The sequence below is a fragment of the Chelonoidis abingdonii genome, chromosome 1, assembly GCF_003597395.2.
Source record: "Chelonoidis abingdonii isolate Lonesome George chromosome 1, CheloAbing_2.0, whole genome shotgun sequence".
NCBI classification, from domain to species: domain Eukaryota; kingdom Metazoa; phylum Chordata; order Testudines; family Testudinidae; genus Chelonoidis; species Chelonoidis abingdonii.
This window is the reverse complement of record NC_133769.1, coordinates 149,052,578-149,071,807: the sequence shown is the minus strand read 5'-3', so window position 1 is coordinate 149,071,807 and position 19,230 is coordinate 149,052,578. Positions and strand designations below refer to the sequence as shown.

Here is a 19,230-nt window from a genome sequence, read left to right as displayed (position 1 = left end):
TGCCCAAATTGAGCTTGAGCCCTCCTGAATTTTGAGGGTGTTCAAATCTGGAAGGCAGGTGCTAGATTCCCTTTCTGAATGTCGGATAAATCTGGAAAGGAAAAGCCAATTTCTGCTTCCATACCTCAGATGTGGAAATCCGGCTACGTGCCTGGTACTGTATCTAAAGCTGCCCAGGTCCTCTAGTAGAGCAGAGGTGGGCAAACTATGGCCCATGGGTCATATTCAGCCCACAGGACCGTCCTGCCTGGCCCTTGAGCTCCCGGCCAGGGAGGCTAGCCCCCGGCCCCTTCCCCACTGTCCCCTCTCCCCTGCAGCTACCCTGCTGTGCAGGTAGCAATCTGGGTGGCAGGGCTGCACGCTCCTACCGAGAAGCTCCGGCCGGGCGGTGTGGCTGCCAGACATGCGGCTCTGAGCGGCATGGTAAGGGGTCTGGAGCTGGGGGGCGGGGAGTTGGATAAGGGCTGGGGAGTCCCGAGAGGCAGTCAGGAGACAGGGAGCAGGGGACAGCTGGATGCGGTGGAGGTTCTGGGGGATGGTCAGGGAATGGAGGGGTTGGATAAGCCTGGGAGTCCTGGGGGGCCTGTCAGGGGGTGGGGGTGTGGATAGGGGTTGGGGTTGGGGGGGTTAGATAAGCGTGGGAGTCCCAGTGGGCCTGTCAGGGGGTGGGGGTGTGGATAGGGGTCAGGGGACTGGGAGGAGAGGGTTTGGATAGGGGGTGAGGTCCTGAGGGCAGTTAGGGGCAGGGGTTCCTGGGAGGGGGCAGTCAGGGGACAAGGAGCAGAGGGGTTTGGATGGGTCAAGTGTTCTGAGGGGGGCAGTCAGGGGATGGGAAGTGGGAGGGAGTGGATGCCAGGCTGTTTGGGGAGGCACAGCCTTCCCTACCCAACCCTCCCTACAGTTTTGCAACCCCAGTGTGGCCCTCGGGCCAAAAAGTTTGCCAACCCCTGTAGTAGAGCCTCCACTCCCTTACTTTTCATTTTCACTTCTGGTGGAATCCATGTACCTCCCTCATTAGGCTTCAGATAGAAAGGGACACTGTCCATTTAGTCTACCCAATTCCTTCTTTGGGGGCTGCCAGCTGAGGTCATACCAGCATCCCTAATCCAGCCTGGGGAAGTCTCCTGAGGGTGACATCTGGGCCAAAGCCTCCTACTCCTTGGGCACACTTGTTCCGCATTCACGCTGCCACCCGCTTCTAACAGCCAGCTCTCCATCCACAGCAAGCTGCGGTGCATGGGGTCTCAGTGTCCCCTCCACCCAGTCTCTTTCCTGTGGACAGCTGCCAGGGAATGCTGGGAAATGTAGTTCCTTCCCTGCTCCAGGGCCAGCTCTATAGGCAGTGATCTGGCCAAGGAACTACAGCTCCCAGGGCCCCTTGGGTTCTCAGCTCCCAGGCTGGATCCCTGCTGCTCTGAGGGAGGCTCTGCTCCTGCAGCACTGCGAGAGGGGAGGAAGTGAGTGCTATGGGCCCCTCCTGAGCTTGGGCCCAGCACTATGGAGCCATTGGTGGCATGGTAAATCCAGTACTAATCTCTGGGACTTTTCTCCTACCTGCTCAATTTTTCATCAGTGACAATCAAAAGGAAGGTAACAGGAGAGTAACTCTCCATTTCCTGCACGACCTGCAGAGATTGCGTAGCCATCCCCAGCAAATCACAAAGACGTGTGGCCCAGGCTCGTATTGCAGCAATTGCACTCAAAGCAACTATCATGGCAATGCCAGTCACAGCAGCCTTTTCATCAGCTCCAGGCTTCTGATTTGAGTCTTTCCAGTGCTCCTCTCCAAAGAGCCTTTTCCTTAGCAACCAATTACTTGAATTGCCAAGAGAAGTCTCTTCTGTCTCCTAGAATGACAGAGGAAAATGTGAGCAGAGGAGACAGAAGCTACACAGGCACCAATGGGTATTGAACCTAGGCTCTTTTGTTTACTTGATAGGTACTTTAGCCAGCTAAGCCATGGTGCTTGCTGCAAGTGGTTGAATGCAATTGTTCCACTTAATGGTCTAAGACAACACCTTCAAATTCCAAAGTACAGATGTTCCCCATTTCCCTCAAGACTTGCAGACCTTGAAGTGTCTGGCTCTCTGTGCACAGAAAACCACAGCTGAGTTGACAGAGGGCTTCTAACATGCGCTTTTCCCACCAGCCACTGTGATCATATATCAGAGGGGTAACCGTGTTAATATGGATCTGTAAAAAGCAACAAAGAGTCCTGTGGCTCCTTATAGACTAACAGATATTTTGGAGCATAAGCTTTCGTGGGTGAATACTCACTTTGTCAGATGCATGTAGTGGAAATTTCCAGAGGCAGGTATAAATATGCAGGCAAGAATCAGTCTAGAGACAACAAGGTTAGTTCAATCAAGGAGGATGAGGCCCCCTTCTAGCAGTTGACTTGTGAACACCAAGGGAGGAGAAACTGCTTTTGTAGTTGGCTAGCCATTCATTATGTGTCGTTGGTGTAGATATGTGGGCAGTGTTGGCATCGAGGTTTGTTGTATGGATTGGTTCCTGAGTTAGAGTTACTATGCGTGCGGTGTGTGGTTGCTGGTGCATATGCTTAAGGTAGGCAGGTTTGTCTGTGAGCAAGGATGGCCTGCCTCCAAGCCGTGAAAGTGAGGGATCATTGCCAGGATGGGTGTAGGATCACTGATGATGCACTGGAGAGATTTAGCTGTGGGACTGATGTGATGGCCAGTGGAGTTCTGTTGGTTTCTTTCTTGGCTTATCTTGCAGCAGGAGGCTTCTGGGAACACTTCTGGCTCTGTTGATTTGTTTCCTTATTTCCTCTTGCGGGTATCATAGTTTTGAGAATGCTGGTGAAGACTGTAGGTGTTGGTCTCTGTCTGAGGGTTGGAGCAAATGTGGTTGTACCTGTATGATGTTATTATAGAATCTGGGACATATGAACATGATTGCAACAAGGTCCTATAGTGGCACCAAATCTTTGTAAGGGGTCATATAAATGTCAAGACCAGGTTATAGGTTGCTGGTTGATTATGCTGTCTGTATGTCTGTATCATTTTGCAGTTGAAGTTATGAAGTATTAGGTCTACACTGTCGTGTTTCACTTTGTGCTGTGATTCTGGGAGACATCCAGACAAGTTGGTGTTAGCTTCTGCCTAGCTGCTTGATGCTCATTAAGGACCATCAGCTACACATTGACCATGAGAGGAGGCAGATACCCTTGTAACTCAGCAGGGTGTGCAGGAACTTGCCCATGTGGACTGCAGACTCCATTTTGCTGTAACTTTCCACAGTAAGAACAAAGACGTGTCCTTACACCTGGAAAGCCATATAAGGTCGGGCCTCATCTCCATCTGGTTCAATCCTGCTTCTTACCTCTGAGGAACTTTGCTCAAACTGAAGCTCTGCACAAAGGACTGAATAACCCATCCCAGCTGGGATGTATCCAGAGACTTGATTTGAACTGCAGTTATTCCATCACTGCTGCAGCCTGAAACTAAGAACTTTGCCCATTACTGTATGTAATTGACTCCATTTAAACCAATTCTAGCTCTCATCTCTACCTTTTCCCTTTATGAATAACCTTTAGATTAGATTCCAAAGGATTGGCAACAGTGTCATTTGTGGCTAAGATCTTCACCTCGCCATGAGCCGCTCCTGCGGGCGATCTCCCACGGCGCTGACGGCTTCGACCTGCACGGCGAGAGGGTGAGCCTTGGCCTATGCAGATGACCTGGTCCTGGTAGCGGACAACCCCGGGAGGCTCCAGGGCATGCTCAACACATCGGGAGAGCCGCTGACTGGATGGGTCTCTGCTTCAATGCCAAAAATGCACGTCCTCCACGTCGACAGGAGCAAAGAGACTCGGTGCTGGCAACGGAGCTCGAGATCCAGGCGAGCCTGTCCTGTCGTCCCCTTGGCCGAAGGGCAGGCGTACCAACACCTCGGCATCCTGACGGGCGTCGTGTCCGGCAGACCCCGAGGACACCATCCAGGAGATCCTGCAGGACCTGCAACGATCGACGCATCGCTGCTGCCCATGGCAAAAGATCAACACCCTCAACCACTTTCCTGATCCCCCGCATCGCTTCATCTGAGAGGTTCCGCCGTGGCAAAGGTGCCCTCAACAAAGGCGGACAAACATCGCGCAGCTGGTCAAAAAGTGGCTGTCCCTGCCCAGAGAGCCAGCAAGAGCTCATATATATTGCTCACAGGCACGCGTGGCGCAAACGTCCCCGCATGGGAGACTTCTGTGACATCGCGGTCATCACGCACGCCTTTCCCTCCTGACGTGCCGACACCACAGAAAGAGCGTCGCGGCAAACCGCCCTGCACACTGCACCGAGAAGCGAATCGGCAGGCCTCCTCCGCCAGGATGTAGTCATTTTCCCGAGCGGCTCCCTGGACGGCGAATTCGGCGAGACAGGTGGACATCGCCTCGCTGTGGTCCCGCGCCCGCAACGCACGCGCTGGCTAGGGAAGCGACTGGGCTGCCGCTGGGTATGAGCGAGGAGCGGCAGGAGCTGGGAGTTCTGGTGCTGCAGATCGAGATGGAGTGGCAGCATCACTATCAGCCGCCGGAGCCAGAGGTGTGCTGGAGAAGTCCCTGAAGGCCGCCGTCCACTGCGCTGTACGTGGACACCTGCGGAAAATCCACCAGGCAAGCCTTTGAGGTGACCAGCAAGTGGGACCAGCAACCACTTCCTCCCCGCGGGCAGCTTCACCCGCTTCGCCGACTGGCGGTTCATACACCGCCCCGACTAACTGCGTCCGCTCTATGGAGCCATTTCACGGGAACCGGACAAGCGCTGCAGGAAGTGCGACACCTGGAGACCTGCCCACGTCCTGTGCAGCTGCAAGCCCATCCAGAGCCTGGCAGCTGCTCCACAAACGCCGTCCAGGACCGCCTAGTGAAGGTCATCCGCCCACACCTCGGTGAATTGCAGTCAACCACACCATCCCCGACACCGACAGCCTGTTGCGCCCAGACATCGTGTCATGGATGAGGAGCGGAAAGGACATCTCGTCGATGTGACGATCCCGTTCAAAACAGGACCCCAGCGTTCCGCGAAGCCCGAGCCATAAACTCAAAAAATATGCCCCCTGACTGACACCATTGCGGGCAAAGGGCTACGGAGGTTTACACGACGCCCTGATCGCAGGCGCGTAGTCCCTGGGACCCCTGTAACGACGTGTATTAGGCCTTGGGGTGGCCGTCGCTATGCGCGACTCATGAGACGTTGATGGATCCTCGGACAACTATACCCGGGGGATGTCCCAGGACATTTACACCGAACCATCACCGGCCACCGCCGGCGCCGAGAGTGAGCCCGATTGCTGCTCCCACGCACGCCACGGGGGAAGAGGGGAAACCCTTACCAACCCCCTTTACTAAACTACATCCCTGAGTCTGACCGCACCAATCTGGATCCCAAACGTGATGGTCATCTGTCCCTTACCTGGCTGCTGTGCTCTAATCATGACTAGTGTAACCCAGTTAGATGAGGCGATGTACCCTCACTCTCCTACTATTTTTTGACCCACCCAACGACACCCTACGACACTGCGTGGGACAGTTCAGCTGTATGTACGTATATGCTAACCCATAACCAAATACCAGCGTCCCCCAGTACCTGTATGTTGCCCCCGATGACTAATGACTGACATGCCAAACTCTGGGTATCATTTTATTTAAACTATATCTTAATAACATATTACCTGGGTCTGGCTTGATTCTTTGGGATCGAGAGAACTGTTTTCTTTTATTGGCGTGTTGGTGAGGCTGTGGATGGCATTGCGTTCTGCACAACTTAGGTTATGAGGCAAGCGATGTTGTTTTTCCACAATTTCTGCCTATGCACGTCGGCGGAAGCATTCTATGTATAGGTCCAGACATCATTTCAAGAACTAACCTTGTTATCTCTAGACTGATTCTTGCCTGCATATTTATACCTGCCTCTGGGAATTTCTACTACATGTGCCTGATGAAGTGGATATAAACCCAAGAAAGCTTATGCTCCAATATAAGGTGCCACAGAACTTTGTCGCTTTAGATCCAGACTAACACGGCTACCCCTCTGATACTTATCCTAATAAGTTAAGTGATAAAGTCTTAAACATTATAATCTGTTTATACAACACATTTGATATTTCTCCAATGCCAATGAAAACACACTTCAGTTCAAGGTATTAAAGGTGTAAAGATTCAAAACAAGAAAACAAATTTAAAAATTGAATTTGCATTTACAAACGACTGATCTAAAAGTCTGTTGTAGCCTCTGGAAACTGTTCAGTTCTATAACGTAATATAGGAATCCTGAGTATCTATCTACAGTGACCCAACTGGATGATTCTTTACCGTGCCTTAATGAAAATACAATATGACACTCTATATGGTCAATGTTATTAAGCAATTTGCCCTCTAAAAACCAGTTTTTCAAGGGCACACTCAAATATTAAGGAAGTTAGTAAAGAGACCTGTTCTAAGGCTGGAACAAGCTGGTTAGACACTTCTTACTCACCACAGCTAAGGGAGTCAGGTTCCTCTGGTGGGAGTGTGGAGCAGCCGTTTGTTTTCCTGTTCGCACTCCTCTGCGGTGTGAACATCGGTGAGGGGAGGCAGAAGCTCCACTTCCCTATGTAAATGACACCCAGTGGGGGAAGCCAGAACAACAGGGCGGGTTGGCAAGTGGTAGCCATACTCTCACCGCCAGGGTCTAGTCTAGCTCAGGGTCCAGCTCAACCTCCTCCCCGTGCCACTGGCCCCCAGTCCCCTTCCACCACCAGGTCAGCCCAGGAACTGAGGTAGGAACGGGGTGAGGAAGCAAGTCAAGCTGAGCAACGCAGGCAAAAGCGAGACTTGTCTTCATAGGCCACTCACAATGATGTCCTTTTTATGTGCAACTGCTGCAAAAGCATCCCGACCAGAGAAGCATCAAACCACAGGTGTCTCATGTAGCTGCCAAAGTAGCTCAGTTGGGAGAGCATTAGACTGAAGATCTGAAAGTCCCTGGTTCAATCCTGGGCTTTAGCAGGCCCATTCATCCCTCTTTGTGCAGGGGCAGCTTGTTTTCTGGGAGGGCAACAGCACCTTCACCTGAGGCAAGTACTTGAGTTTGAGTTCCCCAGCAGGACAACAGAGTGTGGGCTTCTGCCCCTAGTTGGCCCACCTGACCTGTAACAATGAGGAACAGGAGCTGTCTCTTCCACATGACTTATTGGTAGACCCAATGTGGTGGGAAGAGAGTGAGATAGGATGGTCCTTGGAGATGATGCCAGAGGGGGCAGGGACTGGGGACAAAAGCTCCTCTCCACAGCTGAGCAAGGGCAGTACTGGGGAAGGGGCATCTGTTAAAGTGGCCACATGGAATGTAGCAGGGATTCAGGGGCCAGGAGGAGGTGTTTGATATTCAGTGCCTTGGAGCAGCTGGACTTGAACATGGTAGGTGTTCAGAAAATGCACATTAACAACTCTAGGGTAGCATGATGGGCAGAGGGTGACTGGAGGAAGGGCCTGTCTTTCTAGGCCGGGGAAGAACGATGGGGTTGGATTCTTTTTCTTCACATTCGCGGTGCAAATACAGAAGGTGGTGGAGCTCCAACCAGGGAGCTAATTACTGTTGGACTTTGTGCTCCATGGCACTGGTTACCACTATATTAGTGTTTATGGTTCCCAGTTAAGGTGTGAAAGGAAAGATCTAAAGTAGGAACTGGCTCCTTTCCTCTGGGCTGCACGGAGTTTGGTGTTGGGGCGGATTTTAATTGTGTTAGCCGGCCTGAGGACTGCTGGTCCCATTTTCCTGAGCGTCAGAGGAAACGTTTTTACAATGACCATTAAGTGGTGCAGGTCTGTAGCGAGGTCGGCTTAGAGAATGTGTTTCTGCACAGTGGAGCCAGTGGCGGGTGGGCAGTAACCTCCTATTCCTCTGACCCAAGCTCACACCAGCCACAGAGGGGATACAACTTTCTGCGGGGACAGGCCAGGAGTTGCACTGACCGGATTTACATGAAGGAGAGCACATTGACAGCCCAGTGCAGGGTCGTGCCAATGGACTGTTCGGATCACACAGCTCTCACCGTATGCTCAATGTGGGCAATTCCCTGATCCAGGGCAGAGGATATTGGAAGCTGAACATCCAGAGCTTGCAAGATAAAGTAGCGGGGTGGCATGGCCTGGCGGTGTTGGCAGAACAGGAAAGCATCAGAGGATTCTATGGCAACCAAGGGGATTGTTGGGAGTCGGTGAGGGAGGAGTTGGCAGCTTTGTTCCAGCGGTCAGATAAACACCACAACATTAATGAAACCAATGGTGCCAAGTCCTGCAGCATAACTTGTGGGATTTCCACAAGAGCATCCAGGCTGGGGAGCCAGTCAGCATGTAGTTGTATGATGGGATCAAGAGACAGCTGGCCGAGTTCCAGGAGATGAGGCTGCAGCTGTCCGATATGAGCAGGAGCACCAAGTGAAGGGAGGGGCAGCCTCCCCTGACACTTTTGTGGCCTGCAGGGAACGGCAACAAAGCAGGGGGATGGGAGGATTCAGAGCAAGACCCGTGGATCTGGTAGAGCAGGACTATAGTCATGGATCATAGATTATTAGGGTTGGAAGGGACCTCAAGAGATCATCTAGTCCAACCCCCAGCTCAAAGCAGGACCAATCCACAAATGGCCCCCTCAAGGACTGAACTCACTGGAGGAGGAGAGAGAGTCCTGTGAGAGGAAGCCACTGGTGGGAAGCAATAAGTGCAGAGCAAAAAACAGCTAGCTGAGCGTGACAGGGGTCTAGAAACTAAAACAGCAACAGGTTCCCATGGTGTAATGATCAGGGCTCTGAATCCTAGAATCTCAGTTCAAATCTCAGTGGGATCTCCTGGAGATATGTTGGTTTGCTGCAAAGCCTTAGAGCTCAATGTGCTTGGCTACCCTCTCTTAGGATGAACTAGAGTGAGTTCTTTCCCTCCTTCTGGGTGACTGATGCCCACTGGAGATAGGTCTTTGGTCCAGCTGGTGGCTATAGGTTGGGGTCCTAGAACTTAACAGTCTGAATAGAGATTCCTGTGGGTTGACCATATGGTTGTTTCTTACTGCTTCGCCTGATGTCCACAACTTTGGTCCCTGTAGCTGCAGCTCTTCCTCCTGCTCACATGACATTTAAAGGAAGAAGTGCCAGGGCCAGGCTTCATAGTCAGAGCTAGGTAGGAGGGAGGCAGAGTCCCAGGCTGGAGCCCAGCGCACCTTTCCTCCTCTGGACACCTAGAGCAGAGGCGGCTGGTGCTGACAGCTCCAAGGGAAGGCTTAAAAGCCACAAAGCAACCAAGAGGAGGGCAGGACCATGTCTATGCGTGGCCAGAAGACAGCCACAAAGACTTCTGGCCAGCCTGCTCCTTGCTCCCTGACATGCCAAACCCCCACTGAAGGCCACCTTCTCTGCTCTGGGACATCTTGTGGTCCCACCAGGAGCAGCACAGGCTCCCTAAAAGCAGGGCCACCCAGAGGATTCAGGGGCCTGGGGCAAAGCGGGGGAGCAGACATAAAAAAAGGCGCCACCCGCTGTGGTGCTTGTATTCACTGGGTGGTGCTCTGAGTCTTCAGTGGCAGCAGGTCCTTCACTCGTGCCGCGTCTTCGGCAGCACTGAAGGACCTGCCGCGGAAGTGCATCCAAAAACCCAGAGCGAGGGAAGGGCCCGCTGCCAAAGTGAGTAAAAATTAAGAAGGTGCCTCTAGCCAGGGAAGGGATTCTTGGCCAGGGTTTACCGGGCCCCTGTGGGGCCGGGGCAAATTGCCCCACTTCCGCCCCCCTCGGGTGGCCCTGCCTAAAAGTAGTGGCCACCAGAGCCCGAACAGTAGCCCCATCCCTTCCTCTCGAGGCCATGCCCCTGCCCCACCCCTCACCCCAAGGCCTCACTCCTATGCTGCCTCTTCCCCCAAGACCCTGCCTGCCGCTCACTACTCTCCGCTCCCCTCCCCACCCTCACTCGCCCTTACAGTCATTACACAGTGGTAAGGCAGAGCCCTCTCATTTTTAAAAGTCCTGGGGTGTTGTTCCCCCCTGTGCAGGCATCCCTGGGGCCCTGCACTTCACACAGCTCTCCCTGATTTCAGCTGTTAGTGAGGGAGCCCCACCGCTAGTGCAGACTCGGCACTTTCTAGCATGAGAGACACTGTTCCAAAGCAGGACTAATGCTTAGGTTATCAGCGATTTCAGATCAGTTGGTCTGTAGCAAGACTCTACATTGAGTCTTAATCAGCTCTGTTCTTACACAGGGAAGAACAAAAGGGTCAAATGGTGCCTGGAATCCTTAAGAAGAATCCACCCCACCAAGTACCAACACTTGTCGCTACCTGCTCTCAACTCCACTTAGAATGTTTTGGGGTCACTCCTTGCCTTTATCAACCTAGGGGTCTCAGAAAAGCATAGCTGACAGGTGCTCCAGTGGTGCAGTTGGTTAGTGTACAGTGCTTATAGGGCAGTACTGAGAGGAGCTATGCTGAGGTTGTGAGTTTAAGCCTCACCTAGAACACTGGCTTTCATTAACCAAAGTGGCATCACCCCCTCATTTGACCCTGTGGAATGTAGAATTGCAGCCCAGGGGGCACTGAGGAGGGAAGGAGTCAAAAATGCCCCCTTCAATTATTACCTCCTCTCCAGAGTGCAGGTCAGAATCTACAATCCTTTCTCCCTCACCAGCCCCTGTGTGAGGATCCCTCAAGCAGAGCCTGGAGTCCTGCCCATGGCATCTGTACTATAGACAAGTGACAGGACAAACACTCAAATCCCACCTGGTGCAGGGAGCCAGGTTGGCTTTTCAATTCTTTGTGTTATACATTTCCAGGTCGGAATGTCCACAACAGCATTTAAATGGAAGCTGCCTGCCGAACAGTTACACTGCACAGAGCTCCTGTGAGAAGGGGTGGAATTAGTAACATTTTGAGGGATTGTTTGGGAAATGAGCCTTTGCTGACAGGTTTGTCTCTGTTCATAATTCCCTTCAGGTGTATGCTGAGGGATCTCTTAGTATATTTTGTGAGGTTAATAACTATCTCCTCAACTTTATTTACACAACTAAAAAAATTGGTGTCATTTGATTTTTCCATCTCCCTGTGAAAATACAACTGACACGTGTGGCTTTCTCCAGGGTGTCATGATGTTAAAGTTGGGGAATTCATCTCTGTACTTGTGGGGGTGAGGGGGGGTATTGTTTTTTACAGCTGCCCTCACTGCCAGGCACACTGGGCTGTTAGCTGCACCACTGTCCTTCCAGGGCCCTGATGAACCTGGGGCTGCACTGCAGTGCTGGGTGATGCTGTAGGGGGAGAAGCTGCTGTGGAGCAATGTAGAGCAGGTACAGGAAGGAGATGGGATCACTATTCACATCCTGAACTGCACAATTTTCCATATTTGGGAATGGCCGAAAACAATTCTAGGGGAAGGTGAACGCAGAGCAGTGACACTGGAGGTGCCAGACCTCCAATGGGGGCGGCGTGGAAATTAATATGGGAAGATTATTTGCAAAATTGGTCGTCACTGAGAAGATTTGTCTCTGTTCTTATTTGACTTTGTGGTGTTATTTAGAAGAATCAGAACATATTTTTACTATATAATAACACTTCATTTATTTAAATCAAGCCAAAAACTTAGTCACTTATTTTTCCTCTGTCCTAGCAAAAATGAATTGAATTTTGTGACTTTCCTGGAAAGTGCGGAGAGATTAAATGTGGGGAATTCAGTGGCCGTGTTTGTGAGCTGATGTTTTCCTCTCGCAGCTCAGTGCCTTCATTGAAATACCAAGAGGGAGCCTAAGGGCTGGTGTACGGTGGGCACTTAACTGGCAGAGTGATGTCTCTCAGGGTGTGAACCCCCACCCCCCATATAGTTAAGGTGACCTAAGCCCTGGTTAGATAGTGCTAAAGAAAAGGAAGAATTGTTCTGTCAATGTAGCTATTACAGGGATGGGAAAACCCCTCCAATCACTGTCTACTCCAAAGTGCTATAGCAGTGCTTTAAGTGTAGACAGAGGGAAGCTAGATCTGACTCCAGTTCATGCTGTGGGTGCTCAGATACTAAGACTAGAGTAATAACAACAGTACAGTGCTTCCATAGCTGGCAGGATTTGAACCTGCACAGAGAGACCCAAATTGATTTCTAGTCCAGTGCCTTAACCACTCAGCCACAACTACTTGAAGGCTACTTGTTTCACTGCATGATGATTCTGTTCTCACTGAATTGTCACTTCAAATTGCTTGCTCAGACCAGCTTCCCCAGCACACTCATGGCTGCGCATCAGTGTAAGTGTGTCCTTGACTGAACAGTGACAATTCCTGCCCATTTCCCTTCCTGCTGGAGCAGAATGAGAGTGTGTTTGTGTTAACAACATTGCTGTAGATTGTTGTTCATTCCCCACTCTGACAATTCAGACAATCCCTTTCCTAGTCAAATCTCCAGCACATTGTTCCAGTAGCAGGGGGCAGGATTTCTCTGGGGCACTGAAATATTTCTGGGGGCTGGTACGTGAACTCAGCCTTGCATTCCACCCTTGATGTTTCATGGACTAACAGCATCAGAAAGAAAGAGCCAAGCCAATATCTCCCTGGCAGGGATGCAGGTGCCACGTCCCCTCTGTCTGACCATCGCCATTGCAGGAGAGAAGGGTTCACTGGAATCGAACGCCTTGTCTCAGACCAGAGACACAGGAGGGTTTTGCTGTTCATGGATCTGTGCAAAGGAAATTGAGTCTGTGTGTGAAATTGAAGAGGGAAATGAAACGTCCACATGGTGGCCCATCGCTCTAGGGAATGTGGGTGAAGGGCTCAGCTGAGAAATGATTTAACAGGCGTTTGTTTCAATTTATTGCCCTGATTAAAATCTATGGCTAAAAGGCAGCCATGTTGTTAGTACTTGTACCTGTATAGGGACACCCCAGTGGGTGTCAAGTCCATTGCCTTTACTGGGGCAGTCGATTATTTTATCAAGGCACAAATTTCTTGGTCAAGGCCTAGACTCCAGAGAAAACAATACACCAATGATAAGAAGAAGTATATAAAAAGATTTTGCAGACACCATGGGTGTAGGGGACTACAAAAGACTGTGTCACGGCCTAGCTAGGATATTTCCACTTTCTCGGCAGCCTTGTGAAAAGCCCCTGCTTGCTAAGTGGCCGGACATTGTAGGACACGGCATGCCAGTTATAACTTGCTTTTATCTGGTTGAAACCAGTTTGTATGGCCTTAGGCCACAGGGCGGACATAGCCTGTGGGAAGTCCCTTCTTGCATATGTATGAGTTGCTTTGTATTATGTATATATAGCTGTATACTCCCGGTCCCGCCTTTGGACTCCGACCCAGGCCGAGCTGAGCTTCGGTGCTGGGTTCCCCGCCTCCGTGACAGCAACGCCCGGAGTCCCCGTTGCGGGTGTGTCACGTTACCTTCATTAAAGCCAATAACTCACGGTGTGTGTGGGCCTCGTTCTTGCAGAGCACTCAGGGTAGGCCCATAGCCTCCCATGAACGTTACATTTGGCGCAGCGAGCAGGGTGCTCTGGAAGACGATGCCGTTTTGGCTGAAGGTAGGGGAAGTAGAGAAGCCGTCGCTGTCCCTGCAGCGCATACCTGGGTGGCCCCAGACAGAGCACTGTGGCTGGTAGCATGGGTTCTGGCCAGGTGAGTTGCCCCGGCCGATTGGCCGGAATTCCAGCACGTGGCTGGAGTTACCCCCGCACAGCTGACGGAGGCCTTACAGTGGCTGCAGGCGAACTGGCGTTCTGGGACGGAACGGCGAGCGATGGGGGAGCTCGGGTGGCTCTTCCTAACCGCCCTCCAGGCCCAGGATGAGGAGGTGCTCCGCTTACAGCGGGCCCTGGAAGACTATCGCCAAAGAGGGGATTTTGAAAGCTGGCTGACCCCCCCGAATAGATTACAAGCGGCCAGTAGGTGAGGGGGGGTGAGTGCTGCTCATGGACATAGTAGCCTGAACTTTTACACTATCTCTTTTCCTCTGCATTTTTTCCCTTATCCCTGTCAGGCTGTTAATTGGTTCTCAGCTAGGCAGACCCAATATTTTGGTAACAATTTCTGGTGACTCCAGACGGGACTCTCCTAGCTCGGACATTGGACTCCGGATGGCTGCGGCGAACTAGAAGCGGCGTCACTGGGGTGCTTAACCTCTCTTCCTCACTTCCCCGCAGCCCCTGGGGTTCATGCTCCGATAAGGTGAGCACTAATTGGATAAGGAAATACTATCTGGTTCTGGTTAGAGGCAGGCCTCTTATCTGGTTCTGGTTCTGTTCTGTTTAACCGGTTACTGTTATTTTTCTGCTTTGTATACATTTGGGCATTAGGAGTGTGGACGGAACTGAACCTCTCATTCATAATTCCTCGGAGTGGAAGCCATGTGTGCGAGGAAGCTCTGAGGTAGAATTGAGATCCTTCTGTCCCGTCCCCTGTAGTGGTCAGTGTAATAGAAGTGGGAAAACCTGGATTAAACTGTAATTCCCTCTGTTCTCTGTGTAAATCTCTTTTTGTTTAAGTGTCACCAGACAGATGGGTGGGTCTTATGTTAGGAATTATGATTTGTGTTTTATGTTCTGTCTTGTGATGTCTATCTTGTGGCCGGCATTGGTGTGTTTAGTGTTTCTATGGGATAGTCTGGTTTGGAAACAGGCAAAAGGGTTGAATTGAATGAACTCCTCAAAGTGGGTGTGCTTGTCCTGGCTTGTTGCTCCAAAGCTCTGTAATAAGGTTATTTTAGTGAAAGGGTATATGTGGCATATATTGAATAATATGACTAATGTATTGTATAATGGCAATGTTTATGTGTTCGTTGTTGGGAAAAGGTATATGAGTGAAGAGTAGAAATTTCCTTTGTAGGTTAAAAAGAAGCCAAAAAGGGAGAAGGAAAAAGAACAGAATGAATTAACTAGAAAGAAAAAATATTAGCTAGCAGGCTGAAGATAAGACACTGGCTCCATTCAAGGACACTGCTCACAGCTAAGACTTGGCTGATAACCAAGAAAAGGGGTGGTGATGTGTGAATGTGCCCAAGCAGCTATGAGATCTGCAAAACACTGCCAGGCACTAATGAAATGTGTTAGGTTCCTTTTCTCACAGATAAAGAAGCGCTACCCAAAGACCCTAGCAGCCCTGCCACTCCTTGGAAGGCATAACTATGATGTGTCCGTGTTCATCGTTTTATATCTGGCGCCACCTCCTTTCCCTTTAGCCTTGTAGTTGACCAAGGGCAAAGCTGAACACTCTCTTCAGATACCAGGAGTGTTTATGTCCATTCCTGTGAGCTACAGTAAGTTTGATGTTGCTGCTTTCAGTCCTCTGGCTCTGCCGGGATAAGGAACAATTCAGGCTGTCACTGAACTGAGAGAAGATCATTTTTTGAAGGAGAGGGACGCCTCTCTTAAAGGTGTTTGTCTGGCTGGCAGTCCTGCGTTCCAAGTCTTGCCCATTGGGCTTCAGCAATTTTGGACCGGGTCATCCTCTGGCCCCACCTGTACCGAGCGACCCCCCCAGGTGCTCCCCTTGGGGGCCTCAGCTGTGCGCCAGAGCTGAGCCAGCATCTGCTCTGCACGCTCCAGTGGCTGCTGGCCCCTCACCAGCAGGGTGGGGGCAGGGCTCTGGCCTTCCAACCTGCTGCCCCTGCCGAGCCCTGCAGCCAATGGACGCTGCAGGGATTATTCCTAGGGGGCAGCAGACATGGAGGCTCCCCTGCCCGCCCTGCCTTAGGACCCCAGGGAAGCGCTGCCACCCCTGCCCCGGCCCAGACCTGCACCACCATCCCCTCCCACATACCCTTCTCCTCCCAACTCCTCCCAAGCGGTGCACCCGCTTCCACACTGCCTGCCCCCACACTCCCTCCCACAGCCTGCACCCCCTCCCTCAACACACCCCCTCCTGCCCACCCCCAATCTCCCTCCCAGATCCTGCACCCCAGAAACCTTCCCCCACCCAAACTCCCTCCCAGAAACCAGCCTCTCACCCCTTCTGCACCCAGACTCCCCCTAGAGCCTGCACACCTCCTGCATCCCAATCCCCAGCCCCAACCCAGGGCCTAAACCCTAGACCTCCTCCCCCACCCAAACTCACTCCTAGAGCCTTGGGCAGGTGGGGGGCAGACTTTTGGGGGGCAGGTTCTGGGTGGTATGAGTGACATTATTGGCCCACTGGGAGGATTGGAGGATTGGCACTGGCCCTAACATAAATTGAGGTTGAGACCCTGTTTTAAGGGATTGGAGCAAAGCTGGAGAGACTGACGGGCACGGAGCTGGGGAGCTGTGTGTGCTCCAAGGAGAGTTGTTGTGCTCTGGTGACACAGAGTGCGTGTGGGGATTTTGTAAGCTGGGGTGTTTGTATAGAGATAAATTTTACTAACCCCCAGGTTAAAAACTGTATTTGCTCTGGGCTATACATGACACTCTTTGCTGAGAGTATAGATCAGTGGTTGATTGTTTGCCTGTATGATAATGGGTTCCTACTTCCAATCCAAGTGATTCCCTTAAAAATCTTTTTCGAGTGAAAATCGGTTTCCAGACCCATCTCTAGTATGTTCAGGAGTTCGCTGAATAGGAAGGGCTTGAAATGAATTTAAACACTCAGCATTTTCCTATGCAAATGAATAAAAACCTAGCAGAGCTGTCCAGAAGCTGAAATCAGTTCCAGTCCTCGGCATCTCTAAGAGGGACACTCTGTATCTGAGGCATGTGGGACACTCTGTGGTGATGACAGGTGAAAAAATGCTGGATTCAATGAAAGATGAGACCATAGGAGGGGAAGGTGAACAGCAGCACCACACAGGGTCATAAGACTCAGACACGGGACTTCACTGTCACTGCCCCTGTGTTTTCCATCATTTATATCCTAAGAAACACACCCTCCCCCTCCCCCTCACACTGTCACACACAACCTTCTCCCCTTGAGCCCAATCCAACCCTCCCCCTCTCCCACACACACTCCATGGGACACAGGCTCTCAGTGATTCACCCAGATGGGGGGTTGTCTCTGCACTTCCCCAACAGGGTAGCAGAGAGCCGAAAGGGCCACAGGAGACCAAGGGAGCTAGGCAGGAATAGAAAAGACTTCCCTCCTCTTCTCTAGAGTCCCGTTAATCTCACCCATGGGACATTCCAGCACCAAGTGGGTTCAAAGCACCAACCTTCCCCTCAGCAATGGAAGAGAGGAACCAGCTCTATCACCCAGAAGGATGCTCCCCACCTCTGCTGCTGCCATCCTGCATCTTTTACTATGGATTTGTTTTAGCTAATACAACCCCCCTGCTCCTCTAATCTATCCATGAAACATGGAGACAAAATCTTGTGTGGGAGATCCAGTGGTGCAATTGGTTAGCATGCAGCACTTATAGAGCAGTGCTGAGAGGAGCTATGCTGAGGTTGTGAGTTCAAACCCCACCTAGAGCACTAGCTTTCTTCAAGCAAATGGCTTCTGACAATCATTTTGCCCAGCAGAAAATACAATTCCAGTTCAGAAGACACCAAGATCCCCTTGCTTTACAGAGAGCAGGGCAGATTCCACAGATCTACCAGGCTCTGCTCTCCACCAGCCGCCTGTGTCAGGAGAAGTCAAGCAGAGCCCAGGGCACTGCCCCTGACTCCCCCTCAATCTTTGCTCCCCAAACCATCTTTGTGCACCACCCTCTTCGCTGTGAGACTCAAACCCTGCCTGGCTTTCTGAATGTTGATGTGGTTTTCGTCTGTCATGTTGATGTGCATGTGGGTCCTGTGTGATTTTGGTGGATGCCTTGCATAGTTTTGTGTGTGTGTGGATGATTTTTGCATGGAGATTGTTTTTTTTTGCTTAGTATTCTTTTGGTATGTGGGTTTTGTGTTTCTTGTTGTAGGCTTTTGCTGTATTTTTTGGTGTGGATTTGTTCTTTCTATGTTTTGTGTGGTTTTCCCTTTTGGATATATGGCTCTGTGTGCTGTGGGGGTTTGGTTTTTGTTTATGTCTGTGTGGGCCTGTGCAGTGTGTGATTTTCTCATTCTCTCTGTGTGTTTGTCTCTCTGTTTGTATCTTCATGTGTAAATTCACTGGAACTTTTCAAAATCTCCACAGTTTTGCCAATTTCCACCAGGAATTTTTCTCCATTAACAAATTCTCACTTGTTTCCTACCAGTTGGTGACCACTGCCCCAGAGGCATGTCAGTCTCAGGGTCCTGATTTCCCCTTGACCCTTCCCCTTCCCCTTCTATTGGGACTGGGAACTAGCCAACCAAAAACCCCACTAAGTTTTAGTAAAGGGCCAACAGTCCCTTACACAAGACAGCCTTGTAAGAGTCACCCATGTCCAGAGAAGGTAGCATAAGCTAGTCCCATAGTGTAATGGGCAGCAGTCTGAATCTGCAATCTGAGTTCAAATCTCAGTGGGACCTTGTGCTAGCTTGTGGCAAAGACTAGTGCTTTCCTGTCTCCAGCTATATAAGAGTGAGTCATTTCACTCCTGCTGGGTGACTCCTCCTCACTGGAGCCAGGTCTTTGGCTGGGATCTAGAAGTGGCTATGGCTGTCTGGTGGTTGGGATTCTCACTGCTTCACCAGATGCCCACAAGTTTGGTGCTTGTGGCTGCACTTTTCCTCTTGCCCACATGGCACTTGAAGAAAGGTGTGCCAGGGCCAGGCTTGATAGGCAGGAGGGAGGAAGAGTCCCAGGCGGTAGCCCAGCACACCTCTTCTCCTCTGGGCACCTAGAGCAGAGGCAGCTGGTGCAGACAGCTCCAAGGGAAGGCTTAAAAGCCACAGAGCAATAATAATTGGAGATATACCTACCTCCTGGAACTGGAAGGGACCTTAAAAGATCATCAAGTCCAACCCCCTGCCTTCACTAGCAGGACCAGTACTGATTTTTGTCCCAGATCCCTAAGTAGCCTCCTCAAGGATTGAATTCATAGCCACAGGTTTAGCAGGCCGATGCTCAAACCACTAAGCTATTCCTCTCCCCTACCTGAGGGTGGGGCTAGACAATGACAAGACCATGCTTATGTGTGGCCAGCAGACCAGCAACAAGACTCCTGGCCAGCCTGCTCCCTGCCATGCCAAACACTCACTGAAGGCCACCCACAGACCAGCATGCGGGGCGGCTGTTGCTGCTCTGTGGCCAACATCAGAAGAAGGTAGGAAAGCAGGGCCAACCCCCTTGATGGGCCCTCTGTCTGTTCCCACTCAAGGTGCTCACTTTTGCAGTGAGGCAGGAGATTTTACCCCAAGAGGCATTTCCCCAGCTGGCGAGAAGCAGAGAAACACCCAGG

At 51.2% G+C, this 19,230-nt stretch overlaps 1 non-coding gene across 1 annotated transcript; it reads left to right on the top strand.

Moving 5' to 3' along the window:
* The first annotated feature begins 6,930 nt into the window (after positions 1 to 6,930).
* On the top strand, positions 6,931 to 7,003 carry TRNAF-GAA (transfer RNA phenylalanine (anticodon GAA)). The gene has a single exon. It is a non-coding gene; the product is annotated as a tRNA-Phe (tRNA).
* The last annotated feature ends 12,227 nt before the right edge of the window (positions 7,004 to 19,230 follow it).